Raw genomic sequence first — 17093 nt, 5'->3', positions numbered from 1 at the left:
AAATAAAGTTACCAATAACTTCTTAATTACCAAATCTGATGGTCTTTTCTCAGACTTCATTCTTCTTGACCTGTGCTGCTTTTGACCATGTCAACCCTCCTTTGTTCCTGGATCCTCCCCGATCTTTGGGTTTTCATAACACTATCCTGCTTACTTGCCTCTTACTTGCTGACCTCTCCTTTGGGGCTCATCATCCATATCACACCCTCTACTTGTAGGTGTTCCCCAAAGTTTTGTCTTAGACATTCTTCTCTTCTCCCTTTACAGACTCTCTAGGTCTTCATCATCTCCTAAGGGGTGAACAATCTTCTTGTGCGGATGCACTATATATCTTATGTGCCACATAGTAAAGACTTATGCCTCATCAAATGTTTTCTTACATTTAATTTAATTCTTTTTTTTTCTTTAGCTATGATTACATGTATCTTTCTTCTATATCACTAGCTAAATGCTAAGGGACCTTATTCAACACATATCAGTGTGTTCCCAACAGCACCCTCTGAGAAATGAGATGTATACAGTAAATGTTCAAGGATATAATGAATACTATCTAGAGAACCAAACGGATACAGACAAAATTAATTTTGTAAGACAATCACTTCAATGTGATATTTTCATGGCAGCCCAGCTGGGCAGTCAAGGGCAAACACACTATTTCCATTCCCCACCAGGGAACCTAAAGGTTAATGACATTTCTAGGCACTTTCAGTAGAGACTGGCACAGCCAGGAGAAAAGAAAGGTGCATATCATGGGTTTCAGAGTAGAAAAGGGCTTAGAGATCATCTAACATAAGAAACTGAGGACAAGAGAGGTAAAGTGACTTGCTTATAGTTATACAAGTGGTAAGGTGGAGAATCAGGCCTTGACAGGCAAGGCAAGAAGGCAAAAATCACAATGAATATGTTAAATGGATAAATCATCAGAGCAGCAGAAAGAAAGAAAGAAAGAAAGAAAGAAAGAAAGAAAGAAAGAAAGAGAAAGAAAGAAAGAAAGAAAGAAAGAAAGAGAAAGGGGGGAGAGAGAGAGAGGGCGGGAAGGAAGGAAAAAAGGAAGGAAGGAAGGAAGGAAGGAAGGAAGGAAGGAAGGAAGGAAGGAAGGAAGGAAGGAAGGAAGGAAGGAAGGAAGGAAGGGAGGGAGGGAGGGAAGGAGGAAGGGAGGAAGGAAGGGAGGAAGGAAGGAAGGAAGGAAGGAGGGAAGGAGGGAAGGGAGGGAAGGAGGAAGGGAGGAAGGGAGGAAGAGAGGAAGGGAGGAAGGGAGGAAGGGAGGAAGGGAGGAAGGGAGGAAGGGAGGAAGGGAGGGAGGGAGGGAGGGAGGGAGAAGGGAGGAGGGAGGGAGGGAGGGAGGGAAGGGAGGGAGGGAGGGAGGGAGGAAGGAAGGAAGGAAGGAAGGAAGGAAGGAAGGAAGGAAGGAAGGGAGAGAGGAAAGAGAAAGGCCTCATTATTGCTTAATACACTAACTTGCTGGTGTTCAACGAAAACCTTCTCTGACACATGCACAGTGCTCTGACAGGTCACTGAGTGATTTCCCCTCCATTCTGTCACAATAGATTGAGAGACAAGGTAGATTATGCAAATGAGTAAATAGAATCAGCAAGGCAAAGTGATTTACCCAAGCTCATACAACCAGAAAGGGGAGGAGATGGGATTTCACAGTATCTCAGAATTGGAAAGGAGGTCAGAGTCCATCTAATCTGACCCTTACCAGAAAAAGAATCCTCTCTACTAAATCTCTAAGAGTCTTCTTAGTAAGGAAGGATACCTCCTACCTCACAAAGCAGCCCATTCCATTTTTGGATAGCTCTAATTATTATGAAGTTTTTCTTTAAGTTGAATCAAAATTTGCTTCTCTGAAATTTCCAACTACCCCTATTTCTGCCCTATGAAGCCAACCGGAACAGGTCTAATCAATCTCTATCACATGGCATCCCTTCAGATACTTTTGAAGACAGCTAAGTCTTGCGGTACTTAGAACTAAACACAGTGCTTTGAATGTGGTCTGACAAGGCCAGAGGGAAGCAGGTCTATTTTAATAAAACCTCAAGTTATGTTACCTTTTTAGCCACTATAGTGCACTGTTGATTCATACTGAAGTTGCAGTCCATATGTTTTTCAGACAAACTGCTATCTTGGCATTTTCTCCCCATCTTATACTTGTAAAACTGATGTTCTGAACTCAAATGTAAAACGAAATTTAGTATTGATATAATTTGAATCCAGGTCTGTCAATGCAAGTGCAGTATTTCTTCAATTCTACCACACTACCATAGTAGGTCTGGCTTCTCTAATTTTTCTAATTCCCTCCCTGCCAGGCTATCATTTATCTGAACCCAGAGACATAGGGGAGAGACCAAAGCAGGTATTAAAGTGAAAAGGCATCTCTTCAGTCTGCCCTACAACAGTCCCTTCACATAATTCTACTACCCATCAGGGCTGAAGACCACAGGGACGTGGGTACAGATATTCCTGGGGCACAAGTTTGAGCACGTTATTTCCCTGCTCAAGGAGCTTCAGTGGATTCCTATAGCCTCTAGGATAAAATACAAATTCCTCCACTCAGCATTTTAAAACCCTTCACAATCTGCTCCACTCTATCTTTCCAGGTTGATTACATATTGCTCCCCTTCTACATTCTAGCCAAACCTGCCTCCAGGCCTTTATACACATTGTGTTCCATGCCATGAATGCTGTGACTTGTCATAACATACTCTTTACAGCCCCAAGGTTCCATGCCATCTCCTCGAAGATATCTCCAGTTGATAGTGCCCTCCTCCAAATATGACTGTATTTACAGTATATCTCCCACCACACCCCATCTGTCAGCAGAATGTAACTGCACTCCTTGAAGGCAAGAATTCTCTCAATTTTGTATTTGTATCCATGGTGCCTAGCATAGTGGCTGGTACACAGCAGTTAATAAATGAAATCTTTTTATGAACTCAATTTACCACTTCAAAGAATTTTTATATAAAATCAGAATTAACCATTGGAGGCTCTTTTGAGGGCCTAACCAATAAGAAAAGACCTAGTCAGAAGAAGTTCAAGTTCTAAGTACTACGATACTAAGTGATGAGCAGCTAATTCACTCAATTCAATTCAAACCTTGCCTGCGGGCATACTCTGTGCAAAGCACTAGCTAGGGACAGGAGAATAAAAACGTTACCAGTCCATGCCTTTAAAGTGCTCCAGTTCTTGACTACACAAGTACACAGAGTTCTAACAGGTTCTAAAAGTAATTTCAAGAAGCTGAGGGCACTAATGATGAGGAGGATCGGGAAAGCCTTGAGAAGAAAGAAGCACATCATCTATGCTGTGATGGAAGCTCCAGGCACTAGAAGTTTGAAGTGAGAAAGATCTGCATTCTAAACACAGTTTGTAAGAGATGAAAATCCAAAAAAAAGTCATCTTTATGGTTCAAGTTTACTCACAAACAGCATCTTCCCATGAGGAGAATGATAATAAAATAAAATAATAAAATAAAGCAAAAACTTGCACCATCTTACCATTACATAGCAATTTACGGTTACAAAGCTCTCTCACATCTACTTTCTAATTTGACAAGCTTTAAAGAGTTACACAAATATGAATTAACATTATCATTACAACAACCCATCTTACAGAAGAAAAACTGAGGTCTAGAAAGGCAAAATCTCTTACCAAAGGTCACAGAGTTAGTGACAGAGCCAGGATTCTGACTCAGTTCTTCTAACCGAAAAACCAGTATTTTTCCTCACTGTAGTACAATCTGTCATAAAGCATTCCAATAAAAGCATTTCTACCAGTAATAAGTTAATAAATCTATTTGCTTAAATGTATCAATCCTGTATAAGGTTTCAGATTACAATTGCTCAGGAAACTATAATCGGCACCAAATGTCATGAGCAAAGGCCTCATAAAAGTAACTTAAAGGTGCCAGTAATTTACTGTAGCTTGAAAAATGTAAAGACTGTTGTCAGCAGTACATCCTGCAAGTGACTCACTGGAGGTGATGATGTGACAAAACCAATCATTGTGCACCGAGTAGGTTATTAACACCTTATTTAGCCTCTAACAAGGCAGAGGGAGTACCCCCCCACCACATTTCAACAACTTATAATAAGGAAAAAGTATTTTAAGGTCTAACATCAGCTATTCAGGCACTATTTGCATATGATGTAGAAACAAGGTATTCAGGCTCAGTCAAAAGGTCTAGCCAAAAAATAGAAGTTTGTGGGAATTTTTCTCTGTGTATCATTTACATAGGATCCCCAGACTGGCCCTGAGCACAAAACTATGTAATAGAGAAAGACACTTCACCATACTTGGGCCAGGGAAAAGGGAAGAAAAGCAATGTCAAGGTTCTCAGTATTCTTTATTTATACTGTTTTATGCCATTCAAATCCTAGTAACTTCCCAGTTAAAACATTTCAACATGCAATTTTGTTTCCAAACTGGGGCTAAATATAAAACTGAAAGGGGACTACATACACATATGTATACACACAGATACAGACATACATCATATATGCATACACACCTATCTGTCTCTGCCAAGATTTGACTGCAATTTAATCCTTGATCTAACATTCATTTCACAGCTTTTCAAATAGGAAGGGGGGTATTATGTGTGCATATTCATTCACTTCTTAATTCTCACCTCTGGAGAATTACCCTTATCAAAAATTTAGAAAGATAAACAGCAACTTATTTCCACACCTATACAGAGGATGATTTGGGACAGTGGTAAAAAAAAGGACAAGTTCCTCTTCCCTGAACCCCCATTCCTCCTGGAAACCAGACACAATCTCCTTCAATGGAAAAATGCCCAAGTGCCTCTTCTGAGTAAAAGCTAATTCTATAGAAACCCAAAACACAAGCCACAGATATGTTTGCTTAATAGAGTCACTAACAGGGTTTTGGGACTCAAGCTAGCCCTATGATTTAGGATCCTGGTTTGGAGTAAAAGAAGTAGAGGAAACTTCTGATTCTAAACAGAGTACTTACTAAACCTATGAGGGAGCCTGGTTTTTTTAAATCACCTGATTTTTCAATAACACCAAGAGCTTTCTCCTAATGCAGCAGATACATGCATGAGTTTCTGTGTGAATACTGGTTCCTGGAACTTGGTTTTTATCTACAGTATATGAATGTGGAAAGTGTCTTTGAGCATTTTATTCTTCTCCACCAGGTTCCAAAGAAGAAACAGTCAGTGTAGTGGTGAGTCAATAATGGCATTCAACTTAAAATACCTAGTCAGCCTCAGTCCACATCAAGTCTCTGAGCCCACAATGCAGTTATTACACACTAAACTTGGAAAGGGAAACCTTGCTATTTCATTAGCCTTTTTCTGAAACCACTCCCCTGAAGGGTGTATTTGGTGGCAGAACTATTAATGCAACTAATGTCTGATCTGAAGAGAAAAATGAAGGAACAAGAAGGGATCTGGTCTAGCAGCAGCAATTTATCCATTTTTAAGGAATTATTTTTCTGTTGATCATAGGCTCATAAATTTAGAACTGTAAAAAAGCCTTAGAGGTCATCTAGTCTAACTTCCTCATTTTCTAATTACTTATCTATAAAAAGAGTGACCAGTGAGGTCCCTTACAGCTCTAAATCTAAGAAGCTATAATCACTGGAAAATTTAAAAAACACAAAACAATAAATTGCTGTGCCAGGTACTATTCACACTTTTAAGAGGTCTTGGCTATCTTGACCCTGTTTTTCTCATTAATATTTTTTCAGAGTTTAAAACCAAGACCTTTAGTCAGAAGGATATTATTAACAATTAGGCTACCCCAGTAGTCAGCCTTAGAGACCAATAAACAAGGGTTTAGGACCATAGTAGGTAATCCTCACTCCCCAGAGTGCGGATTTGGCATAGGACGGGTAGACCATTCCATTTTTCAGTCAAAGAGTATTTTCCCTGCAAGAGGTGAGTTTCGAATGACCTATGGCATCATTTTGGCAGATTAAAAGATAAAGATTACACCTGAAAGAGACCTCAGCCCAAAATTATCACAAGCAGCAGGAAAAGGGAATTAAAACGGTATGAAAGTAGTTTGCAAGTGTACAATGAAATAAGTAATTAGGACCACAGTGGAAAAGATAAAAAGGTGATACAGTAACAACCTAGAAATAGCCCAGAAACAATTTTAAACTGACAATGAGAGTCATGGAAAGCTTTCTAGGGGTACCAAAAGAACACAACCCAATTTCTTTTACCTAAAAACAAACAAAACAAAAAAACAACCTTTGGTAAAGATCTTACTCCATTTCTAGACAGTTTCTACACAGAACAAGTTTCAGCCCTTCCCTTGGGGTACAGAAGCTTCAGTTAAAAGGAGGGGATGACAACAGTCACTAAGCTCTAAATTGTTATAAAGAAGAACATTAAAATTGAGCACCATCCTATGGCATAGTCAACCAACAATCAACAAGCAATTATGTACGTACACAAAGATACACAGAATAAATACAAGGGAGTTTAGGGAGTAAGGGAAGGTTCTAAGAGTTTCAGTGACAGTTGAGAGAGAACAGGAATAAGGATGACAGTGCTACAGACAGAAGGCACATCTCAGGGGTTATCTAGTCCAACTGCCTCCTGCTTCTTTTACAGGTGAGAGCAGGCAGAAGTGAAGAAACTTGCCCAGGGTCACACAGGAAATAAGGGGCAGAGGCCTCTACTAGGGCTCTGTCCCAATCCTATGTAACCTTGCAATAAACTATACCTGGGTGTCCAATGGTTACTTCCTATACCTCTAGACTAGAGAGGCACTAGTTCCTAGGTAAGCCCGTGCACCTACCAGCACCCACCACATCCCACAGACAGCAAAGCAGACTGCTAATCACCCTAACAAAATGGACTGTGTATAGAGAAGCAAGTCAAAGAATACAGCATTAGTGTTCAAGATTTTCTTCTGAGCATGGGACACAGCCAAAATACAGTTATATGGCTGTCTGAGGGATCCTGGAAAGTAATGAACTCATTTTTCAAATGTTCTTGGGTTTCTACCAGTCTGCTGATGCACCCTCATGATAAATATGCACACAAAAGGAAAGTTGAGAATAACTGTTTTGAGATCATCTTGGGATTAAATATAAAAATAGCATTGCTGGATCTTTAGGAAATACATACAAACTGAGAAGATTTTATAGAAATTATGATAAACGAGAAGCTAGACTATCTGATTAATTCTCAAATAGCTTATCTCGAGATTCATTGTCATAAAAAAAAAGTCCTATGGTATGTCCATTACGCACATAACACTACCCTAGGCTCTTTGGACATGTAAACCAAACCCAGTGGCTAACTTCAAGAAGATCATAACAGAGTAAACAAAACAGAGAACACATCAAAACAAAAAAAAAAACCATACTCTTTACAATATGGAAATAAAAAAGGAATGTGTGTGTTGGGGGAAGGGGAGTGAGAGGAATGCTTCTGAGCTCTAGCATTAGTTTTTTAGATGAATAATTTATTTATCCAGTATCATTATACTAAGGGTATTGGCCAGTAATTTGCCTACTATAACACCTGCTTAACAGAATTTAGAAATATTGTGAGAAGCAGTGGATTACTAAGATAGTAGGCAGAATCAACATCTTTTGGAATATGATAAGAGTTCCTAGTGACAAAGAGGAACACAAGTGATTTATTTATAGTATCCACTTGATGGCTGTACATTGTAACTATTGGACTTGAAATGAAACCTCAAGAACAAGAGATGGCCATTTTAAGAGAGAGACAGAGAGACAGAGACTGAGAGAGAGACACAGAGAGACATGCATTAGTAACCACTGACAACCCTATGATTTTTCTCCAAGTCTTTTAAATTCATTATTTCTTACAATGCAGGGCAGAAGCAGTTTCCTTACAAACAACAACTAGGGACAGTTACAGTCACCTTTAAGAAGTCAACTGAAACACCCCCCAATACACACACACACACACACACACACACACACACACACACACACACACACACACACACTTCAGGCCACTGGAACTGCCATACTTGCTATTATTATTGGAGGCTCAAGGCATCAACACTACTCCATATCATTCACTAAATCTCTAAGAGTAACCTCTCAGTTTTGTCATAGAAACTTCTCTTTTCCTAGATATTGAAATCTTCCCCAGCTGTGGCAAATAATGGTTAGTTACATCATCTCACCAGCAGCACACAGAGCAATATGACCATTGTGCAGCACAACATTCCCTATGTAGGTAAGTGCTAGCTCAGCTCTGTATACAAAGGAAACAGTGACATCCAGTGGAAGGTCTCCTTATCTTCAAGGTAAGTATCAGTCTCATGCAGGATGCTCAGTCACCCTGATTCTCAGGATGCCTTTTGCCTTAAGCTACACAGTTTCTTCCAGATCTGTCTACAAAGCTACTGCCAAGGAATGGAAATGTGTAGGTATTCAATTTCCAAAAGTCAGGACTGGATTTCTGGGTTTAGGACAACTCTTGTCTTTCTAAGATAATTAATGCACATTTTCGCTGTTCCAAAGTGCCTGCTGTGACGGAAGCCCAAGGAAATGGAGAAGCTCAGTCTCTATGTGCTTCTGCTAATAGCATCTTCAAGGCGTTCAAAGTAGGAAGCTAATGTCCTTCATTTTCTTAACCCATGGAAAATTCAGACTACCATTCTTCATGGCCACAGAAGAGGTTTCCTGAGAACCATGGAAAGCATTCTTTAGTAACCCTGGAGCAACATTCAAAGAAAAGCAAAATTTAAAAAGCAAAGACCTTTAAAGAAATTAATTTCAAGATAATCCCCATGGGAACATGAACCATTCTGATAGCTTTTCAATGGTAACCAATGAAAACACAGACTCAATCAGAATCTATCACCCTTAGAGGACAAGGGGTAAACTTATCCTCTAATCTTTATAAATCCAAAAACTAAAGATTCTTTCCTTTCGCTGAAATGAAAAGAACAAAACTATACAGTCTCACTCACACAGCACCAACACATCCAATGAACAATTCTGAGATTGAACACACAGATTTAGATTCTATCACAACCCATTTTCCCCTAGTTCACTGTCTAGCCCCCAGTCATCTCTACCAGGTTTGCTACTGCTCAAGAACTGAAGGCCTATTGGCACCAAAATATAGTAGCTTGCCAGAAACCCAAAAAGATAAATTTTCTGAAGCACTTATAATTTTATGATGATGTAGTGCTAACATTCTAACAGGATGAGAAGGAAAAAAGTGCCTCTTAAGAATCTTAATGTTTTCAAAAGATATTGAGGGAGTTAAATAAGAAAAACAGAGGACCTAAGGGATGAATTGTTTCTGTTCTGAGGGTTTTAAGAGGGAATAGAAAAGAAAGATGGTAAAAGGAATAATACACTAATGTAAAAAGAAGGAAAAAAGGAGTGGAATATAATTTCTTATAATTGGGGTATATGAGAAGAGTGGACAAAAACACGAAGGATAGACAAAAGAGACATATGATGAACCTTAGTCACATACAAACAGGACAAATGAGGCTTGAACACATACAGTTTGATATAGAAATACATTAAACTCAACAGGGAAACAGGTAGGGATAAGGAAAGGGAGGGTTAAGAAGAAGAATGATACTGCAAAGGGAGTAACCACACAAGAAAAAGAAAATTTCTGTTTCCAAAGGGATCATTAAAAAGGGGGAGAAAGGAAACAAAGAAACAAGTTTAGGGGATAGCTGAATAAATTGTGGTACACTGTAACGCAATATTACTGTGTCATAAGAAATTATGCAAGAGATGATTTCAGAAAATCCTGGGAAGTAAAAACTGATGCAGAGTGAAGTCAACAGAACCAAGAGAACAATTTATATGAGAACAACATTGCACAAAGAAAAACAATTTTGAAAGACTTAAGAATTCTGATCAAAGAGATAACTAACCACATCTCCAGAGGATCTATAATGAACATGTTAGGCATCTCCTGAGAGGTGATGGACTCAAAGTGACATATATTTTTGGACATCAACACTATTTGAATGTTTTGCTTGACTATGATTATTTGCTAAAATCCTCTCCCTCCCCTCATTTATTTTTTATTTTTTTGCTTTTTGGTGAGGCAATCAGGGTTAAGTGACCTGCCCAGGGTCACATAGCTAGTAAGTGTCAAGTGTCTGAGGCTGGATTTGAACTCAGGTCCTCCTGACTCCAAGACCAGAGCACTATCCACTGTGCCACATAGCTGCCCTTTCTCCACCCTGACCCCCATTTTTAATTGGAAGAAGTGAGTGAGGAAGAGGAGGACGAGAAGGGAGGTAATTCAGAAGGTAGCACACACAAGCAGAAGAGTTTTGAAAACAATGGACTGAATCGATTACTTTTTTTTTTTTTAAAGCAAGCAGTATGGAACAGAGATTCAAGATTTCATATATATATATACAATCTTCTCTTTGTGCTCTACTTTGTATATGGAAATGCTCATTTGTATGTATTTGTAAGTGTCAAATTCAATTCTTTTAAAAAAAATAGTAGTTTGACTAACTGATCAAGGGGACATAGGAAGAGTTATTAGGCTGAAATGAATCACTGGTGTGTCATAGTTAAAGGATATTATATCTTATTTCTGGACCCTTATACTCAGCCAAGACCAAAGCTATTCAAAAACAGCTCACCATAACCAAGTACAACTTAACCCAGACAATCAAAAAATGAGATTTTGTCAACTGATTCCATTTCTATGGAAGGCTCTGACACCAGCTATGTGAGCAGAGGCCAATTATTTAAATTCTCCGAGCCTCAGTTCCTCATCTATAAAATAGATGTGGATGTTCCTTGTACTATTGGTCTTACAGGATTAGTGAAGAAAAGCATTTTGTAAACCATATAACTTTACAGAATTGAGAGTTATTATTTCACTCCTCCAATATACCTGTTATCCCTTCCGTGAATGCACTCCCTCCATTTGTATGGCTTGCAATCCTCATTTAGTACCATTCTTGTCTGCATCAATCAATCAATCAATCACTAAATTCAAGGTGCAGTAGAAAAAAGAGTAGACTGGGAGTCTGAGCTCTGCCTTTGCTATATACTTACAATGCGATAACAAGTCCTCCTTCTTCTGAGTCTCATTTGTAAAACAGGCAGATTAATTTCTTGCTTATCTAGCTCACAGGACTGTGACAAGGATCAAATGTGAGAATGGGTGGGGAGCTTTTAAAACTGTAAAGCAGTGTACATATATGAAGAGTGATCATTACTCGGGGAATCTGCCTCCACCTCTCTGCTGGAAATAAAAAGAGGTGCTTTGGATTGGCAAGATCCCGAACACAAAATCTAGAATACTAACTGAGAATCCATATAGAGGGGCAAAGGAAAAAGCAAATCAGAGTCGGAAAACCTGGGTCAGTGCTGCTGAACAGGAAAGGAGTCTGAGGAAACCAGAAGGCAGGTAGCAAAGAAGTACACCACAGAAGAGTTACTGGACAACAGCGACAACAGTCAAATTCAAACAGAAACTTTAACATCATCCATGGTATATTGTATTTTTTTTTGGTTACACATTTCTCAATCATATTTCAATCCATTTTGGGAAGCATCCAGGCATGAGCTGAACACCTTTGCTGTACAACCCAGATGGTCCCAGATTCAGAAGGCAGGGGCATGATGACAGGCCTGTCCATCAGCAACAAGTGCTGCAGGGAGGGTGCAATCATTCCTATATACACACCTGTTTAACTGCTAGAGCATCAAGGGCACCTCTGATCTGGGACAGTCCCAAGCAAAGCCTAAGCTTTCAAATCACACTACGATTAAAATCACTGGTGCTTTCATTGTCCTCCTCTACTCTAAAGGCTAACTAAAGTCACAGTATCAGGCATTAGCAAGGGGTGAGCTCCCGATTAGCTTCAAATGATATTCCCAAAATAAGGCAAGACCATCTTTTCTCCCCTGCACTCTAACACTGCTTGGTTGTGACTTGCTCTATTATATTTTCCAAAAGGCCCAACACATTAATGAACATTATGACCAGAAGGAAAAAAAAACACATCTAACTATTCACATTTGTATTTCTGACAAGATGAAGGACAACATGTGTAAAAACAAACTCTTTCTTTAGAAATATGTTAAGTATAGAAAATGTGTTTGGCAACAGACATGACCCACATGCTGGTAATCAGTGTCATTCAGGAAGCAAAGCAGATTGACCCAAAGGTGGTATTTGCAGTATCTCAGAGCTGGTTAAGCCCTTAGGGAACCAGTCCAACCCATTAATTTCATAGAGAGAGGAAAGCAAGACCCAGAGAGAGGAAGGAACTTGTCCAAAGTCACAGTCAATTCATGTCAGATCTGGCACTAGAAACCCAGGTCACTTCTTAGCCCAGTACTTCCACTATATCACAATGTACAGTGGTTGTTACAAGCCAAGATTTTGGAAGCAGCTCCCTCAATTCAGATATTTCCACTTACCTTTTAGTAAGCTTCAACTTTCACCCACAAAATGGTACCAGGCACTACCTGAAAGCACATTCTTTTACTGTTTTTAATGCTGCTAAAGTCAGGGAATACAAGGCATACCAATTCTCTTGGATGCTCATTCCTGGTTCTCACTCCAAATCTTCAAATACCTAGAATAACACAAAAAGTGAAGTTCTCTGTCTTCCACATTTGTGAAGATTCTACTGGGGAATCTATACACACAACCTCAAAAGAAAGCTCTTTCTAAAGCAAAGGTCCATGTTACTACCCTACAAAAACCTCCAGTAGTTCCCACTGTCTCTTGTATAAAATGCAGATCTCTCATCTTGGCCTTGAAGGCCCTTCACTAAATTGGTAGGAACTTCAACCTTCCTTTCAAACCTTATTTCATAATACCCATAGAAATCACAGAACCTAAGAGCTCAAGGGACTCAAGGGCCATCTAGTTCAACCCATAACTGAAAGAAATCCTCACTACCACAAGAAGGGAGGTCTGCCATTCACAAGCTATGCTCCAGCCAAATAATTAACTATTCCTCAAACTCAACACCCCATTTCCCATCTCCATTGATTCAGAAAGACCATTTCCCATATTCCTCCTCACCAGAATCTTCATCTTCCTTCAATATTCGGCTCAGGTGCCACATCACATGGGAAGCCTTTCTTAATGCCACCTAATTGTTAGTGTTTTCACCACCCCTCCTCAACCCTCACAGAAGAATGTAATTCCTTAAGAACCGCTTTGTTTTTTCTTTGTAATTCCAAACACAGTGCATTGCACACAGCAGATGCTTAATAAATGTTTGGCAAATTTGAATATGTTGAACTACATCCAGAGAGAGAACAAACCAGGCCTATAACAGGAGATGCATCAAGTATGAGAAAGTGAGAGGAGTAAAAAGCATCTGTTCACTTCGGGGAAACCATTTCAGTGGTCTGCCCTGAAGGTGGTTTCAAAAAGGAAAGAAAAATTAAGTTCCATTCAGCACCAAATCACTGGTGTGTGTCACTATCCCCTTTCTTTGACTCTGGATTGAGAGGTTTAGCCATAGCTGTCCTAACAACCTGCTGCAAACAACAAAAGGGGGAGAATGAATGGCACTTGTCTGTCTACTCAAAGGATATCTGACGTCTCGGAAGCCAAAGAAGACAGAAACATGTACTGTGAATACAGAAGCACACAATACCTGCATTGTATAAGGCCACCTCACCTGACAATGAATGACCCAAGTCCAAAGAACTGCCCCTTTGGGATATGCTTTTGCTCTCCCTTTTACTTCCTCTCCTAAACACAGAACCTAGGCAACCAGAGAGTGGCACACACACATCAGCTCCCTCAGGCTGAAGTACATTAGCACAGAGAGACTGGTAGGCCACGGTTCCATTTTAACTGACCACTACAAAAGAGTCAGTCAACTTCAAACTAGCCCATCTCCTACACAATGCGCAGTGCCTTTTAACTGATTGGGAAGCACTGAAGCAAAGGGGGAAGGCTGCACAATAAATGAACGGCATATGGTGTTATGTGTGCATGTTTCCCATTGCTTTGAGATATTCTGTTCAAATGCTATCTTTGTAATATTAGGGGAAAAAAAGTGAAGGACAAGAGCGGGGGCAAAGGAGAGAGCTTTTCTAAAAAGAGCACCCAAATTCTAGTATTTATTCTTGCTCTAAAGTCTTCAAAAATGAGGTTTGAAAACACATGAATAACCAAACTCCCACTCAACAATCACATTCATCCCAGCCCTACCTAGCTACCCTAGTGCAGGAAATATAGGCCAATACAGGAAATTGTTGTCTTTAACTCTTATAAGAGGGAAAAAATGTGAAGAAGCCAAGTAAAGCGTTCACATTATGATCATTCAGGACCAGGGGAGATGTTGCCACTCTTTGGAATAATGAAAAAGAGTTTAATTCCAGGAATAGCTAAACTGCAACTAATGCATACTGCACACACCGTGTTGACCAGATTTCTGCATTTCCACCAAGGAAAAGATGATATAACAATAAGTTATTGCACAAAGAAAGTCATAGTTGGAAGTACAACCTTCTCCCCCAATTCCCCATAACCTTCTCATGTGCTATGGGAAAATGTACTTCTCATGTACTATTGAAAGGAAATCTGATGTAGCAGAAAGAGAGACTGGAATTCAGGAAACACAAGTTTGACTCTTAGCTATCCCTTGTGACAATGACTAGCCATGTCCTCTGTGCCTTGGTTTCCTTATATGTAAAAGAAGGATAATAAGAGCTGCACTATATTTCACAAGGCTGCTGTGAGAAAAGTACTCTGCAAACCTAAAGCACCATATGAGAAATGTTATTCTATACTACTTTGTATTATTGTTATCTGTGTTCGAGTCTTCTTTCCACTACTAGACTATGAGAAGCTCCAGGAAAGCAGAGAACGTCTCATTCATCTCTATCTACCCCAAAGACCTTGCCCAGAGTAGGCACACAGGAACATTTATTGACTCATACTAGCATCAGATCTCCCTTTTACCTTTTCCTCCAGAGCAAGAACACATCCCTTTTAATTTGCCAGGTGTGTGTGTTGGACTCAACTCAAATGGCTTCTCAATTTCTTTTGCTCAGAGTGGAAGGCAGTAGAAAACATCTTGCCTTGAACTTTAAGGGATGAGAACATTTCTTGGCACTTTTAGAGAACCATTCATTCTCTGGGGTTTGGACTATAGGACAGTATTACAATGTAGCTTCTTTCTAGGGGGCAGAGCAGGGAAGGGAAGTCTTTGATAGCCCACTGAAGTGGTAAGTGGAGTACGTATATATGTAATTGAAATGGCACATCGAATGTCAAAAGCTAAATTTAGCAGAGGGATAAGCATATCTGTTGAAAGGAAGCAATCAATGCTAAATAACCTCTGCTTTCATTGTTAATTACTACCAAGTATTAGAAGTTCCAAAAGGTACTGTGATACTGTGCTGCAAAGTTAATCTAATTTTCAATGGAATTAATGGAAAAAGAAAAAAAAAGATAAAGTAAAAAGCAAAAAAACATTAATGAGCTAAACTGAGAGCATGCTATTCGTACGTGGAAGCCCTAAATCTCCAGTACTTTTAATGATGCTTTATTGTCTGCTGATCTGGAAAAATTTTTTTAAGACCTAGAAGCATAGTCTAACACCAATTTCCTTGTTCTTTGCTATGTCTTTGATGTGCCACATATAGGCCTAGGCCTAAAGCAGTATGGACAGTTACAGGGATATACTACTTTTCCAAATGAATCCTGACCATGTACTCATATTAAAAGACCACCCAGAAGAATCCTGGACTCTCCTGCCGAAGCTGTCAAAGATACCAATTAATGCCCAGCATGAATTCTGGTTCAATTAAATCACATACCACTCCTAGATCAGTACCATATTTGAAGTACTATGAACATTTCATCTTCACATCAAAACCTTTTGGATGCTCTCAATACATAATTCATGGCCTCTCCTTAAAAGATAAATGAGGTCCTCTCCTATGAAAAGGCCCTTCTCATTTTCAGCACAGGATTTATTGTTCCTAATCAAGAGGAAAACCATTAAATCCCATCTATAAACAATGGTTCTTTCAGGTCTGTTGTTGATTATAGATAGGTTAATATTGCCAAAAGCCAATTGAATTGGTTAATATCTTTTATTACACAATTCTAAAATAGGAGAAAGTTACATAGACACATGTGATGAAAACTGCATCTTATCCATGATTCAATGAAGAAAGAGGGAAAACGGAGCCCATTATTCTCATCATGAATGATTAGGAAATGGTTTTGCTTTTCAACATGAAATGTGTCTAAAAATAACTTGTAAATTTCTACTCACATTTGAAAATAGCTCCATCCAAAGAACTGAGTACTGTTCTGAGAATGCTCAAAGACATGCCTTTCATCCAAAGACTGTGAGATGTAACTGCTCATTCAAGGTCCATGGCAGTATGGTGAAAAGTTGACAGGAATTTTTCTGAGATAGAAGAGATCATTATGTCCCATTCACGGGGATTTCTTTTTATATAACTTGTAGGACCTGACTTCATCTCGGGGCCCTCTGTTATATTTGTTTAAATGAGCCTGCTGGAGCCAAATTGGCTAGACCTTAAACAAAGAAGTTACTTAACTGGATCATATAGAGTGACACCTCAAAGTCGGTACTTTTATCATTCAATCCCACAATAAAAATTCTGGGGTAAGGGAATCTTAGAGCTGGCATATCAGACTTGTTTAATTGGCTCTTTTGAACCATTCTAAACATGGATTAAAAGACAAAAGTTATTCAGGTACATGTCAAAAGAAAGTACAAAAACTAGGAAGTTCAACAAAGGTCTGCTTCATTCTGTCCAGCCCCTAATGCTTAAACATACAAAAACCATTTTTCCAGACGTTCTTCTGGACAAAAATAAAGAATAGGGAACAAACAAGGCTCAAAGGGAAAACATTTGAAGCAGATTACAGCAGGTAAGAAGAGGAAGTTCTTTCCCTATAGTGTCAGTAATAGCACTACACTCTTCAGAATTCATATTCCTTCTAGGTATTTCATCCAATTAGTAAAACAGCCTGCCTTGTGACCTTAAAGCTCAGCTTTGAGTTGGGTTTTCCTTAGTTACAAAGGACCACAAATGAAAGCACCAGATTTGGAAACATCTTAAGCTCCTAATATAGGTGAACTTTCTTATATTTCCCAACA

The 17093-nt window shown here is 39.2% G+C and overlaps 1 protein-coding gene across 2 annotated transcripts in view; it reads right to left on the bottom strand.

Annotated features, from left to right (window-relative positions):
* POC1A (POC1 centriolar protein A) overlaps window positions 1-17093 on the bottom strand; it is a 175202-nt gene that overhangs the window by 80748 nt on the left and 77361 nt on the right. The window lies entirely within an intron of this gene.

This window comes from Phascolarctos cinereus, unplaced genomic scaffold, assembly GCF_003287225.1.
Source record: "Phascolarctos cinereus isolate Bilbo 61053 unplaced genomic scaffold, phaCin_HiC Scaffold_4;HRSCAF=312, whole genome shotgun sequence".
NCBI lineage: Eukaryota > Metazoa > Chordata > Mammalia > Diprotodontia > Phascolarctidae > Phascolarctos > Phascolarctos cinereus.
Note: the sequence above shows the minus strand (reverse complement) of the source record. Positions and strands in the feature narration are given on the sequence as shown.